The sequence below is a fragment of the Stenella coeruleoalba genome, assembly GCF_951394435.1.
Source record: "Stenella coeruleoalba genome assembly, chromosome: 17".
Taxonomy (NCBI): Eukaryota; Metazoa; Chordata; class Mammalia; order Artiodactyla; family Delphinidae; genus Stenella; species Stenella coeruleoalba.
The window spans coordinates 15908275-15923654 of record NC_137163.1 but is presented as its reverse complement, the minus strand read 5'-3'; positions in this window follow the sequence as shown (position 1 = coordinate 15923654).

Sequence of the window (15380 nt, the reverse complement as noted above, 5' to 3'; positions counted from 1 at the left end):
GTAATAACACTTACCAAGCACATACTCTGTGCCAGGCCCTGTTATAAGCACTTTGCATAAATTACCACATCTCAGAAACCCTTTGGAGCCAATAATACTACTACCCCAATTTTACAAAAACAGAAAGATGTCCAAAAAGGTTAAGTGTAGCTGAATAGAGGAGGTGGGAAACTTCAAAGAGTTTGCAAAGGCTGTAAAACAAAATAAACAACGTGCATACACAGTCTATTAGCATTTTGACCAGAACTGACTGCACAGATCTCAGACTGCTCATCACACAGGGACCTACCTAGAGATGTCCATAGCATATCAGGGCAAACTGACTCAAATGAGCAATGATAAAAGCCTTGGGAGAGTTCAAGAAGTATGCTGCGGTTTTCAGAGAGAACGTGTTCAGCATGAGGGAATTAAGGAAGGTTTTAGGGAAGAGATGACCCCTGACGACTTGGACGATTGGCAGGACATCGTTCCAGGTTAAGGGAACGGGGAGAGGAAAAGCAAAGGGGGAGGAAGGGTGGAATGCGTCTGAGGAAGAGTGGCTGGAAGAGTGTTCCAGGGGATCCCAAGGCAGACCCTCAGGGTCACAGTAGACTCTGAAGCTCCCCTTCCCACTTCATCTCTAGAGTAACTCAGTTTTTATTTGTTTTACATACTGGGCTTCCATATGCAATTTCATTTGAAGAAACGATTTCAGTTCATTTAAATTTTTCAAACCATAGCACCAAAGGGATATAGAAAGCATAGAGAAGGAAGGGGAGATGGAGCGAGCATGGTAGGTTGGAGGAAGAGCATGGAAAGTTTCCATCGTGAACGTCAAATCCACCCCTGTCCATTCTACGTCCCCAGCAGACATCACTAGTCGAATTCTTTCCCACTGTTCCCAGAGACTCAGAATCCTTCCATAGCCAGCACCCCAGAAATCAGAAGTGGTATATCATAGAGTTAACCAAAGGAATATGAGCTTTTGTTCTACAGGAGAACCCTATATTTTTGAACCACTGCCCCTAGTTCATTCACTTCTAAACAAGGATATTGTGATGGGGCCATGAATCAGAGGCCAGGCCCCACTTGTAGGCAGACCTCACTTCAAAGAAATGCGCAGGGGCTTCCCTGGTGGCGCAGTGGTTGAGAGTCCACCTGCCAATGCAGGGGACACGGGTTCGTGCCCCGGTCCAGGAGGATCCCACATGCCGCGGAGCGGCTGGTATCGTGAGCCATGGCCGCTGAGCCTGCGCGTCCGGAGCCTGTGCTCCGCAACGGGAGAGGCCACAACAGTGAGAGGCCCGTGTACCACAAAAAAAAAAAAAAAGAAAGAAAGAAACTTGCATAGATGACTTCCTAGGGTTCCCTGATCCTTCTTCCTACAAGGTCCAGATCCCAACAATAAGTTAATTAGTGGAATAAGAAGTGAGAGAGGACTTTCATCGTGTCCAGAAGACCAACTTGGGAGTGATTCTTTCCATTAGCACACAGCTAACGAAATATTCCTCAGCTTATTACACTGGTACCCAGAAATCTGGGCATCCAGGAGTGGAGTAGAGTAAAAGATGGCAGGTGATGGGGTGAGCCTATGGAGGGGAAAAGCAGAATGATGCAAGCAGTAAGGAAGGAGAAGCGATTGCATTAGATATAAGCTTTACCTACTCCTTTTGGTGGGAAGAGCAGGATCTAGAGATATAACTTTGTTCTGCTATGTATAGCTGTGTGAACTTGGGCGATTCACTTCACCTCTCTGTTTCCATTGATACCATGGAGGTAATCATTTCATCAAGCATCCCCCCTTCATAGGATTTAAAGGGGATGTTTGTCAAGACCATTCAGATTTTCCTTTGGGTATAGCCTTGAAGGACCCGCCCATCAAGATGGCTCAATATTTCCCTGGTCAACGAGTGCCCATGGGTTCCAGGCTGGGCCAACCAGACACCCTCACCATGGAATGGGTATCCTAAGCAGAATAACACAAAATGAAAACACTCAGAGATAAAGCCACACCCAGAAACTGCCCTTTGGTTTCTGCTCCCTCATCCCCAGAGCTTCTCTGGGACCTATCATGGCATGACCCACCTGCATCTTTCCAAAATAGTTCTCACCATGTTCAGATGAGCCAAAGTCACCAGGAACTCTGGCTGATACTGGAAGTGTCAAATGAGGAGATGATGTGTGAAAAAGTGCCTAGAGAATGTAAAGGATGTATACAATGTCAGGTGGCACTTTCTAGAACATTCCACAGTGTCTACTACCTAATGGTCTCATTAAATGGTCATTGAACAAGACTGATGAGTGTGCCTTCTGTTCTTGGACATGACTTTCAAGAGGTTCTTGTGGCCTTTCGTGTTCCCCTGGACAGAGTTACTCACCATTTCCCCTTCACACCATCTTGCAGGTCACAGGGCACTGAGTCACCAGAACACGTTATCACACAATGGTCAAAGCCCTCTCTCTCTTTTCTCTCTCTGCTTTACTTCTTTTATTCCAGACACTTCCTTGGCAGACTCATGTGAAATTAAAAGCCATGGGGAAAAAAGATACTTTCACCCTCAGTTCACCCCGAAAATCTGTGCGATAATGTAAAAAGTGATGTCCAGAGGCCTACAGGGCTAACCAGCTGTGTGACGAGCCAAGTCATCTGCCCCTCTGGACCATGGTTTTCTCATCTGTCAAATATGAGTTATAAATGAGAAAATCTCTAAGGACTCCTCTAGGGCTGACTTTAACACTCATCAGTCTTATGGGCCCCATCTTTAGTAGGAAGAGCTCTCGAACCCCTTCTCTGCTTGTGCCAGTATATCTATGCCAGTATTTCTAAGAGTTCTTTAAACCCCAAAATACTAAATATGTTTCTTTAAGAATATCTATATTATTCTTCCCCAAGGAAAAGATCAGATCTTAAAAGAGATAACACCTCTACAACAAAAACTGAATCCAACGATTTAATTAGAGGTCATAGAAAAGAAAGAAGTTTGTATCATATTTTATGGCAGAGAACATAAAACTGAGAATTTTTGCCAAATGCTTGCCTAATGCTAGCAAGCTGTGCAAAAAGAGAAAAAGTGTTCCACAGCGTAGTGTTAAAAAATAATAAGAATAAAACAAAACTGCCCAACGTTTTATAAATATATCCATCCCTGTAAGATAAGTTGCCAAAACAGATCATTCTATCTGTCTCAACAGGTCAGGTGGCCCTAGTAAGTACCATGTCTCCAGTTCTTGTTGCTGTAGAAAAGGAAGCATTAAACTTTAACTGGCCTCGCACTGAAATATCAAAGTGGGTAAGGCCCCCCGATTTTAGAGAGGCAGAGAAGGAAGCTGGAGAAGACGAAGCATCTTTGATTGACCAGACCTGGATTGCAGGTCTTCCCCTGTGAAACCAAAGCAGCCTCGTCACCAGGCCGGCAGCCCTTCAAAATCCATCTCCTCTGTCCCTAAGACAAATCCATACGTCATGACCGGCAGAAGCGGCATGGTTCCCAGGAACCGAGCAGGCCTCACAAGGGTAGAATTTGCTCCAGAAGCCCTGACTATAAAAGCTGCCCTCAGGCAAGCAGAAAGCAGAACCAGAGCTGTGCAGGGCCACTTGCTGGAGCTCTGCCGTTGGCGGAGCAGTGCCCACACCTCTGGAGGGCTGTGGGTGGGATCCCATTACCTTTAGAGGCAGGAGAGGTTTTTTCCTTTGCATTTGGGTCCCCCTAGCGGAGCAGAATGAGTACACCGGCTCTGTCTCCGGAAGGAGGCGTGTGGGGAGATGAAACTACCTGACCAAGTTAAAGCCGGCTGCCAAAAACTTGCAGCTGCCTTTCCCACCCCCTGCCTGGGGTAGGAGGTAACCTCTGCAACCAATCAACATGGAACCTGCACCTCCCGTTCACCCAGCAACGGAGGGTGGGGAAAGTGCGGCAGGAATCAGTCATCATCTCTTTCTCTCAAGGGGTTCACAGTTCATGGGGAGGGGGTGTGGAAAAAGGTTAATCAACATGCGATAATCAGCAAACACTGTCATAGCTAATAACTATCAGACGTGTACAGGAGGTCACGTTGTAATGCCACAGTTCAGAGGGAGATCCTTGAAATCAGACTGCCTGGGATCCTATGCTGATTCCCCTGCTAACTAGCTCAGTGACCTTGCGCTTGTTCATTCAACAAAAACATACCGCGTACCTAATATATACATACACCAAGCACTGATCTAAGCACTAGGGATACAGCGAAATAGATCCCCTCCCGAACCAAAAAACACACTTCCCTGTGGGCCCCATACTCTTCATTTATGAAAAAAGGGATGTTCAAGCATCAATCCCACAGTACTGTGAGGTTAGATAAAATAACCTTCGCACTTAGGGCTGGCATATGATAAAAGCTCAGTAATGCTACTTTCGTTATCATTCTAATGACAGACCCTGGAGTCTTTACTTTGCTTCAGGATCTTTCCAGAGCTGTAAGTCAAAGGGGCAGCCATCCGGAGCTGGAGTCAAAGCAGCCCGATTTCTAAGTAGCAAGGAACCCCGAATATCTAAGGACCTCCATTTCCTTATAAGTAAAGTGGGTGGTCAGAGGAGATACTCTCAGCTGTCGGAACATCTCATCTCCAGGAGTGCTCATCTAATAGGGCAAGTTCTCAGACTTGTACTGGCCCACGTTTAGTGGTTGAGAAGGTCCGTGTGTGTAAATAGATTGTGCATATATGTCTGTCTGTCCAGCCCACTTATTCCCAAAGTCCCCTCTGTCTGTACTGCTTATGAGTCCCAGTCATGTAGTTCCTCTCATCACAGAAGCGTGCTGGTCGTGGTTCCTACCCCATAAGCAGGGACATAATGGAGTAAGATCCCAAGTATGGATTTGAACTTGTTCCGAGGTAGGAAACCCCACATGGCCTGAGCCTAAAAAGTGAGCCCTAACAGAGTTTTGCTGGAGAAGACTACTGGAAAATAGGAGGCACTGTCCCAGCTAATAATTAAGGTCATAACATTTGTATATTTGTCATCTTCAAATCTCATGGGGAAGAGAAGAAACTGAATTGGAGGCGAGATCTGGCATTTCTGAGTCCTCTACTCAAATGTCATTATACATATTTACCCCATCTCCAACCCTAACTAGGGCATTGGTCTCTCTCTGATATCTTTTTTCTCATGCTATTTTCTTTTTTGTATTGAAGTATAGTTGATTTACAATGTTGTGTTAGTTTCAGGTGTACAGCAAAGTGATTCAGTTTTTTATATATATATATATATATATATATATATATATATATATATATATATATATTCTTTTCCAGACTCTTTTCCCTTATAGGTTATTACAAAATATTGAGTATAGTTTCCTGTGCTATAGAATAGGTCCTTGTTGGTTATCTATTTTATATATAGTAGTGTGTATATGTTAATTCTCTCTGATATCCTGAGTCCCTTTGAGACTCTGTCCTCTAAGACCCAATGTTAAGAGACAGAGGTTAGGACTGTGGGAGAGAAAGCAGAAGAAAAGGGTGGAGAGTGTGACTGCTTTTCAGGATATTAATTACATATTGGAGTTTGCCATAAATGTGGATAGTTTTCTGAATATGCTTAGTAAAAAACAAAACATGAGTCAAAGAGTAACATGTGACCACTGTTGAAATCAGAAATCTAAACTCAAGACCCAATAATGCTTTTGTGATTAGATAATAGAGTTACTCATCAAAGTGTCCACTTCTCCTTCCAGGTACACAGGGAGAAAGCCCTTGCCTCCTCCTTTGAAACCAGGTAAGGCTATGTGACTTCTTTGGCCAATGAAATGTGAGTGGAAGAGATGAGATTCACTACCTGGCAGAAGCATTTAAGAACCAGTGCATGGTTCTGTATGTACTCTCTCGTCTTCTGCAGCAACTATAGAAGCAGATATGTTTGAAAAAGCCTGGAATTCTGAGCTATCACATGAAGGACAGCTTCTGCAGTGGGTTTCCCAGACCCATGGTGGACTTTATAAGTAGGAAGTAAGTTTTTATTTTATTAAACCACAGAGATGTTTAGGGTTATTTGTTACTAAGCATAACCTAACCTATTCAGACTGATACAGCCTCTTCCTAAATGTATGATTTCAAGTAAGTTGCTTAACTTCTCTAAAGCGCAGTCTCCTTGTTTGTAAATGAGGGGTAACAACATTTCTCAGCACGCTTGTGAGGACTGTTAAATATATCTTCTAGGACTTACTAACTATAAAGCATCACACAAATTAAATAATTCAATTTGATGAATTTTAACAGAGCACTTCACAACAGGACAAGTACTGTTGTCCAGACACCATTTTAGACACTAGACAAACAGATAAATAAGTGAGGTCTCTACCCTACAGGAGTTCACAGTCTTTGTGCAACTCTCTTCTTCTCTGAGTATCGAAGATGAAAAGATGCAGTCTTGGGAAGTTCACAATCTCAGAGTAAAAACAGTCACACAAGAGGAATCCCTCTCTCTCACCAAAGAATCAAAGGAATAGAAAGGAATAAAAATAATCATTCGGTTTTTTTATTCAAACCTACAAAAGAATGCATAAATGGCCTAACAGCTGTCTGCAAAATATGCAACAGGTCCATTTCAATTACTCCTTGAAATCTATTCATAATTTTCACCTTGATCTCATTGCTCCTTTTTCTCAATATGGATCTCTAACTTGGACCTCTCTGGCAGGCTCTTGGCAAGCAATCCTCACCGCCAGTTTGACACTTCCACCTGGATGTTAGTGAGCACATCTAGTTCAGCTAACCTAACACCAAACTCAGCATTTTCCCCTGAAATGCTAGCTCCTCTTCATCCTCTGTTCCTATACATCCAGTCTCTGAGATTAGAAATCTCATTGTCATCTTTAATGTCTTGCTTGCCCCATCCCAAGTTCAAATAAGTTTCCAAGTCCTAAAAACATCACTTCCAAAACCTTTTGCTGTCAGCATCTTCCTTCCTATGCCTACCACCAGTCACATTCCTATACTGTTACAAAAGTCAGAGTCGCACTTTAATCCACATTACATTCTTCTCTAAGTACAGTTCTGACCTTCTGTTCTAAAACTTTAATAACTTTCATTTCATAACACATTAATTCAAGTTACTCATACAACCTCAAATCCTTCCACAATATATTCCTGAAAATGTTTCAACACATATTTATCAAGCGCCTTGTATTCCAGACCCACCCACTGTCCAAACCCTGAGGATACAGAATAAGTCCAGTTCCTACCCTGAAAGAGCCCGTGGTGTCCATGGAAACGTGCCTCTCAGACCTCCCTTGAAGGAACCGACTGCAGAAAGCATAGCTGGCAGCCACCAGCTGCCACCTCCACGAATACCATGAAACCCATAGGGGTTCCCAGACAATGACTGAACATGGCTGGGGTACTAGATTTTGAGAGAGCAATAAATAGCTCTGTTTTTTCTATATTTGAATTCAAATTGGAAAATAGGAGTTCCAGTTGGGACTTCAAAATACTCCCTCTCTTACTGAAGAGATGAGAAAATGAGGATTTTTGCAAAAGCCAGATGGACCTGCCGACTGGAGTCTGCTCCTTTGGCATCTCCTGAGGACACTGGTGGACAGTTTAGATTTTTGCTTTTAGCAGTCTCTGAAATGGGTTAGAACAAAATATAGGTGGACTAAGTGAACTTACCCATTCTGACACAGGCAGCTGTCTTGAATGAAGCAAGCCTTCCCCTAGAAGAACCAAGAGGAACACTGCTCCCTGAGAGCAGCTCATTCCCAAGAGGGAGAAAGATGAATATGAGTCAGACACACCCAGTTTGTTCTTCCCACAGATCCCAATCAGATAAGTCACTCTCCCTCCCCTGGAGTAGAGACAGGGTAGAAATCACGTTGAGTTTCTTTAACACAGAAGAAAACATCAGAAGTGAGGAAGAAATGTTCTTCTGTACCATTCTTTAGCTTCTTGCTCTCAACTCAGTAACCTTCATTGTTAAGTCCATGGTCAACCACAGTGTGGCCATGGCCCTCATAGGAGGAGATCACCAGAATATGATGCTGAACCTCCAGTATCAATTGCAACTCATACAACAACTAATAAATGGGTGGTTAAGACAATGCTTTCAGAAGGCTCTGAAATGCATTAGAACAGAACCAAAATTCAATCAATGCCAGGGTGACTCCAGACCCAAGGCTAAAAATTCACTCCCTGTCCCACTTCCCAAATCATAATATGTGCAGTCACACTGTCCAATACAGCATATCCAAGATTCAATAATGAGATTAAATGACAACATTATAATGCTCCAATAATGAACTGCATATAGACATCATATAATAGAATGATTACAACCTAGAAATGTCCCATTATCAAATTCTTAGAATAAGATACGCATTCAAATATTAAATCCTCCTAGACAAGAAAAAGAAATGAAAGGCATCCAAATTGGAAAGGAAGAAGTAAAACTGTCACTGTTTGCAGGTGACATGATACTAAAGACTCTACCAAAAAAAAAAAATCTATTATAACTAATAAATGAATTCAGTAAAGTTGCAGGACACAAAATTAATATACAGAAATATGTTGCATTTATATATACTAACAACAATCTATCAGAAAGAGAATTTAAGAAAACAACCTTATTTACAATTGCATCAAAAGGAATTAAATACTTAGGAATAAATTTAACCAAGGAGGTGAAAGACTTGTACTTGGAAACTACAAGATATTGATAAAAGAAATTGAAGACAACACAAATAAATGGAAAGACATATTGAGCTCATACGTTTAGAAGAATTAATATTGTTAAAATGTCCATACTACCCAAAGCAATGCACAGATTCAATGCAATCCTTATCAAAATACCAATGGCATTTTTCACAGAACTAGAACAAATAATTCTAAAATTTGTATGGAACCACAAAAGACCCCAAATAGCCAAAGTAATCTTGAGGGAAAAAAAGAGCACAGCTGAAGGTATCATGCTCCCTGATTTCAAATTATACTACAAAGCTATAGTAATCAAAACAGCATGGTACTGGCACAAAAACAGACACATAGATCTGTGGAACAGAATAGAGAGCCCAGAAATAAACCCACAATTATGTGGTTGATTAATCTACAATAAATGATGCAAGAATATACAATGGAGGGTTTCCCTGGTGCTGCAGTGGTTAAGGATCTGCCTGCCAATGCAGGGGACATGGGTTCAAGCCCTGGTCCGAGAAGATCCCACATGCTGCAGAGCAACTAAGCCCGTGCACCACAACTACTGAGCCTGCGCTCTAAAGCCCGCAAGCCACAACTACTGAAGCCCGCGCGCCTAGAGCCCATGCTCTGCAACAAGAGAAGCCACCACAATGAGAAGCCTGTGCACCGCAACAAAGATTAGTCCTGCTCACCGCAACTAGAGGAAGCCTGCATGCAGCAACAAAGACCCAACGCAGCCAAAACTAACAAATAAATTAAATAAATTTTTTTTAAAAAGAATATACAATGGAGAAAAGACAGCCTCTTCAATGAATGATGTTGGCAAAACTAGACAGCTACATGTAAAAGAGTGAAACCGAACCACTTTCTTACACCATATACGTATACACTCAAGACAGATTAAAGACTTAAAGTAATACCTGAAACCATAAAACTCCTAGAAGAAAACATAGGCAGTAAACTCTGACATTAGTCTTAGTAATATTTTTTTTGGATCTGTCGTCTCAGGCAAGGGCAACAAAAGCAAAAAACAAATGTGTTAATATCAAACTAAAAAGCTTTTGCATAGTGAAGGAAACCATCAACAAAACAAAAAGGCAACCTACTGAATGGGAGAAGAAATTTGCTAGTGATGTATCTGATAAGGGGTTACTATCTGAGATATATAAAGAATTCATTCAACTCAATATCAAAAAAACAAACAACCTTATTAAAAAATGGGCAGGGGCTTCCCTGGTGGCGCAGTGGTTGAGAGTCCGCTTGCCGATGCAGGGGACATGAGTTCGTGCCCTGGTCTGGGAGGATCCCACATGCCGCGGAGCGGCTAGGCCCGTGAGCCATGGCCGCTGAGCCTGTGCGTCCGGAGCCTGTGCTCCGCAATGGGAGAGGCGAAAACAGTGAGGGGCCCACGTACCGCAAAAAAAAAAAAAAAAAAAAATGGGCAGAGGACATGAATAAACATTTTTCCAGAAAAGATATACAGATGGCCAACAGACATATGAAAAGATGCTCAACATCACTAATCATCAGGGAAATGCAAATCAAAACCAAAGGGATATCACCTCACACTTGTCAGAATAGCAATCATCAAAAAGATAAGAAATAAGTGTTAGTGAGAATTTGGAGAAAAGAGGACCCTAATGCACTGTTGGTGGGAATGTACATTGGTGCATCCACTACGGAAAACAAGATGGCGCTTCCCCAAAAAATTAAAAGTAGAACTACCATACAATCTAGCAATTTCACTTCTGGGTATTTACCTGAAGAAAACAGAAAACTGATTTGAAAAGATATACGCACCCCAATGTTCACTGAAGCATTATTTACAATAGCCAAGATATGGAAGCAACCTAAGTGCCCATCCACAGATGAATGGATAAAGATGTGGTATATATATACATACGTACACATACACACAATAGAATATTAATCATTCATAAAAAAAGAATGAAATCTTGCCATTTCCAACAACATGGATGGACCTGGAGGGTAATGTGATAAATGGAATAAGTCAGACAGAGAAAAACAAATGCCATATGATTCCATGATTATACGTGGAATCTAAAAAACAAAACAAATGAACAAACAAAATAAAACAGAAACAGACTCAATAGATACAGAGAACAAACTGGTGGTTGCCAGAGGGAAGTGGGGTGGGGATGAGTGAAATAGGTGAAGGGATTAAGAGGTATAAATTTGCAGTTATAAAATACATGAGTCACAGGGATGTAATAAACAGCATAAGGAATATAGTCAATAATACTGTAATAACTTTGTATAGTGACAAATGTTTACTAGACTTACCATGCTGATTATTTCATAATGTATTTCAATGTTGAATCCCTATGTTGTACACCTGAAACTAACATAATATTGTACATAAACTATACTTCAATTTAGGAAAACTTAAATCCTCCTGAAAGTTAAAATTTAAACATATTCAAATCTAAAGGAATTAATATCGAAAAACAAATTATTTTGTCCTTAGGTGTTAAAAGCCTCATCTCTTTGCTGCCCGCTATACTTGTCACGTACATTTCCAGCACCTGACACAGTGTCTGTCACCACAAAGACCTTCAATAACATTTTGTTTCGTAAATTTATGAAACATTAGGGATTCACCACTAAAGAACCAACCTAGCTAACATCCACAGCAAGGTAAGAACAATCCACTGAGGAGTAACCAAATGGCATTTCTGTTTATTCTTCTCTCATTAAATTTAATTATTTTAGGAACTGCTTCTTTGATTATAATTACTAGCACATGAAGCCAGGCTGCTTAGCATAGCTTCTGGCATATATTAGTTATGCAGTGTGATTTGGATCGGATTCTAATTTCACAGATCTTATATTAGGTAGAAGCAATGAGCATGATCAAAAACTTTAGCCATCTAGAAAGCTAAAGCTTTTTGCTTTTCATTTCTGCGGCACTGGGGGCAGGAGAGGGAAACTGATTTTTTTTATATCAATAACCAAGAAAGGGGCTTCCCTGGTGGCGCAGTGGTTGAGAGTCCGCCTGCCGATGCAGGGGACGCGGGTTCGTGCCCCAGTCCGGGAAGATCCCACATGCCGCAAAGCGGCTGGGCCCGTGAGCCATGGCCGCTGAGCCTGCGCGTCCGGAGCCTGTGCTCCGCAACGGGAGAGGCCACAACAGTGAGACGCCTGCGTACCGCAAAAAAAAAAAAGAAAAATAAAAGAAAAGAAAGTCAGAGGTTGCTTCTTCTGCCTGGTCCTCTCCTTGGGCCACCCCTTCAGCTCCTGCGCTTCCTGTCTCCCTTGCCCTCTGGGCAGCTTGCTCCTCGCTGGCTTCATCCCCCTGCCCTGGCACCTGCCAGAGAAGGAGCAGATGCTCATCCTGGCTGAGCCCACTTGGCCACAGCAGGCATCCTGGTCCCCCTCCACTCCCTGCAGGCTGTGCATGCCCAGGCATTATGTCAGGGAACCCCAGGAGCTAAAGCAAGCCCTTCCCTAGTCGGTCATATACAGCCAGCTCTGCAAAGAGTCAGTCACGACATTCTGGAGCCTTCTGGTCTTCTCCACCCAGGAATCCCCACTCACATGCCATGCTGCCCTCTCCAGTGCCCTTAGATCCCTGACTCTACACTTGCTCCTCCCTTATCACTATGGGTAAACCCCACCACCTCTTCAACCTAGAGTCAAGACATCTGTCCCCACATCTCTCTAGCTGGGCTGCTTCCTTGAACAGAGCAGTGTAAATTGAGAGCAACAGCGGAAGCCTATCATCTCAGCAATAGGCATGCACTCCCTCTGTCTCAGGATCTCCACCTTCTCACCTTGTTCCATGCCCCTCTCTTCCCAAATCACATCCTTCCCTACTTTCTCTAGCAAGCCCCTACCATCCTTTGCCCAATCTTCCCATCTTCTCTATTCCTGGTACTATCTCTGCTTCACCAAATGGCCAAGGTTGACCTGATAACCCCTCCCCTATAATCCCTCTTCCCATCTTCTCCTCTATTCCTGGTACTATCTCTGCTTCACTAAATGGCCAAGGTTGACCTGATAACCCCTCCCCTATAATCCCATAATAGTTTGCACTTATGCCTTGAACAGGTTCCTAGAAACAGACATTGAAATGGAAATTCTCACGGGGGAAGTTTGTCATGGGATGCTCTCAGGATCAACACCTGAAGGAATGAAGGAAGCAGGACTGGGCAGATGCAGAAGCTGAACTGTTAAGTAGTCACATAAAAGCTTCAGCCCAACCCTACAGGGGCTCTAGAGCTGAACTGGCCATTCAGAGTTATCCCACCTTGAAACATGGGGGCCAGGTCTCTGTACCTTGCATTGCCCAGTTAAGGGCTGCCCTTGGGGATGGTACACGGGCAGTTAAGGGCTGCTTTCTTCCACTGAAGGCAATTCCTGGAGAGAGGCTCAGCTGAGAGCCACCAGGGGCCAACGCTTAGAGTAGGAAGGAAAGGGTCCCAGGGTCCTGGAGGGAGATCACGGTAACACACCACTGTATCCACTGCGCACCTGCCACATTCTAATGCAGTGTCTTCATTCTTTCTTTCATTCAACAAATATTTATCAAGTGTGCAGGGCCCTGGAGATGCATCAGTGGGCAGCTGTCACTAGGCCACGAGTCCATCAGGGGCAAGAACCATGTCTTTCTCTGTCTCTAACAGGGCCTGCGCCTGATACATAATAATCGTGCAACAAACAACTGCTGAACAAATGATCAAGGGTGAGATTGAAAAGGGCCCAGGAAATAACACTCCTTTCCCCGTTCAGATTTAAAATCATGTGAAAGATAGACAAGATTAGACATCGGCAGGCCAAAATATCACCTTTATTACCAACAGCAGGTGCTCCTGGAGAGGTGGATTCTAATTGTGGGAACAAATAAGAAATAGTAAGAAACCCCACAGTTAGGCAGACTTTTCCGCCCAGTCCTAGGCAGTATTAGAAAACCACAGGTCTGTCCCCAGGCATGTGGGAGGGACAGAGAAGATCCATCTTCACTGAGATTCTAAGAAGTGGAAAGTCTGAGCTGAGAACATTACCCAGTCTATTCTCCCCCAACTTACGATCAGAGATCAGCAGCCCTCCTCTGCAAAGGGAAGGGATGGGGAAGGTCCAGAGTATTAGCCTAGTGGTACCACCTCCATGGGTCAGGATGCACCAGGATTAGGGAAGACTTTACCCCTAATAAATATGTACTGATCAGACCAAATACTGAGAACTCTCTAGTCCCCCATTCTAGTTATCATGAAAACAAGTTTCATCCATGACCTTCCCAATAGCCTGAACCAATAAGCTCCCTTGCTGATAAGCAAATGCTAGCAGGGTTCACCTGCAACCACAAGTTCTTCTCTAATATAAGGATAAGAATTTAAAGAGAGAAATTAAATATAGAAATTCACAGTGTAATTAGTTTAGGCTTAGATCCACTGGTAGTAAATGTGGAGTCAATGATTGACCTGACAGGTGCAGTTCCTATGGAAATAACTCTCCTCTAACTTCCTGTACTGGGCACTGGGAACCACTTCCTTGCAACCCATGTGAATCTCTGGCATGAAACCAGCAGCCAAATGCCAGGGAAAGGCACCTTAGTGGTAATGATAGTATAATACTCTGAACGGGATTATAAGATTGGGAATTGGCAGCGCTCAGATCTGAATTAAGCAGAATGAACTCAGTCAGTGGGTCAGGAAAAACAAAATCAGATTTCTCCCCAGCACTATACCGGCATCCAAAGGTGTGTAACTCAATCCCAGAAGAATGAGAAAATTAAGTGTGCACAGGGACTGGGGCGGAGTGCGAAAGTAACGTGGTTTCTAAGCAAGGTTCTGAGCCTGAGGAAAATCCCAATTTACAAACTCTTGACAATGACTTCTCTGCTTACAGTTAAGGTTGGCAAAAGTTAAAGCTGGCTTGGTTCATTGTTTGCAGAAAGCAGGTAGTATCACAGATTATTTGCTTCAATGGCGAGCTAGAGCTCTCTTGCCCCAGAGATTTGGGAACTTTTGCATTTCTGTGCTTTGCATTTCAGCTAGGAGAGGAACTCCTTGGATTTAAACAGCTCCCTTGGTCCAAATTAAAGCAAAGCCAGGACTATGAGACCTACTAGTTCAAAGGCTCCCAGTGGCAGACAGCTTTCTAGAAGATTATAGACGGAGGGAAAAGCTACATCTTTGTACCTTTGGGCAGTGGGCTGAGAGAATGAATATGAGACGCATATTAATAAAGTACAAATTGAGAAGAGTCACACGTTCCTGTCCTTGCAGTAAAGACCATACCGCTGTCTTCCCTCAGCACATTTGTCCCCCTCTGGAACCTGGTTCTAATCCTAACTCTGTCTTGAATTAGCTCCAAGACCTTTGAGAAAATGACTCATCTTCCTCTCTGGGCTTCTCATTTCCATCATTTGTAGAATCATCTGACAATAATAGCTATGCCTATGATACGAGAGTGTCTACCGCTGAGCACAACCACTTATTAAATGAGATCATGAACAGGTAAGGGAAAGAAAGAATGAATCAACAAATACTTTAATAAATGGAAGCTCAGCAACTTCAGAGGAATATCTCCACCCATATAGCCATTCTCAATCAAATTTCTGAAAGAGAATTAAGGTTTAGTGCCATAAGGCATCCACTGTATGTAATAAATTAATTTATCTCTATTCATCTATAATGGTACTAGTTATCTACAGACTTTGGGAGAATTGAAAAATAGTCATTCCAATCACTATGTTCTACAGTCCAGTAGAGAA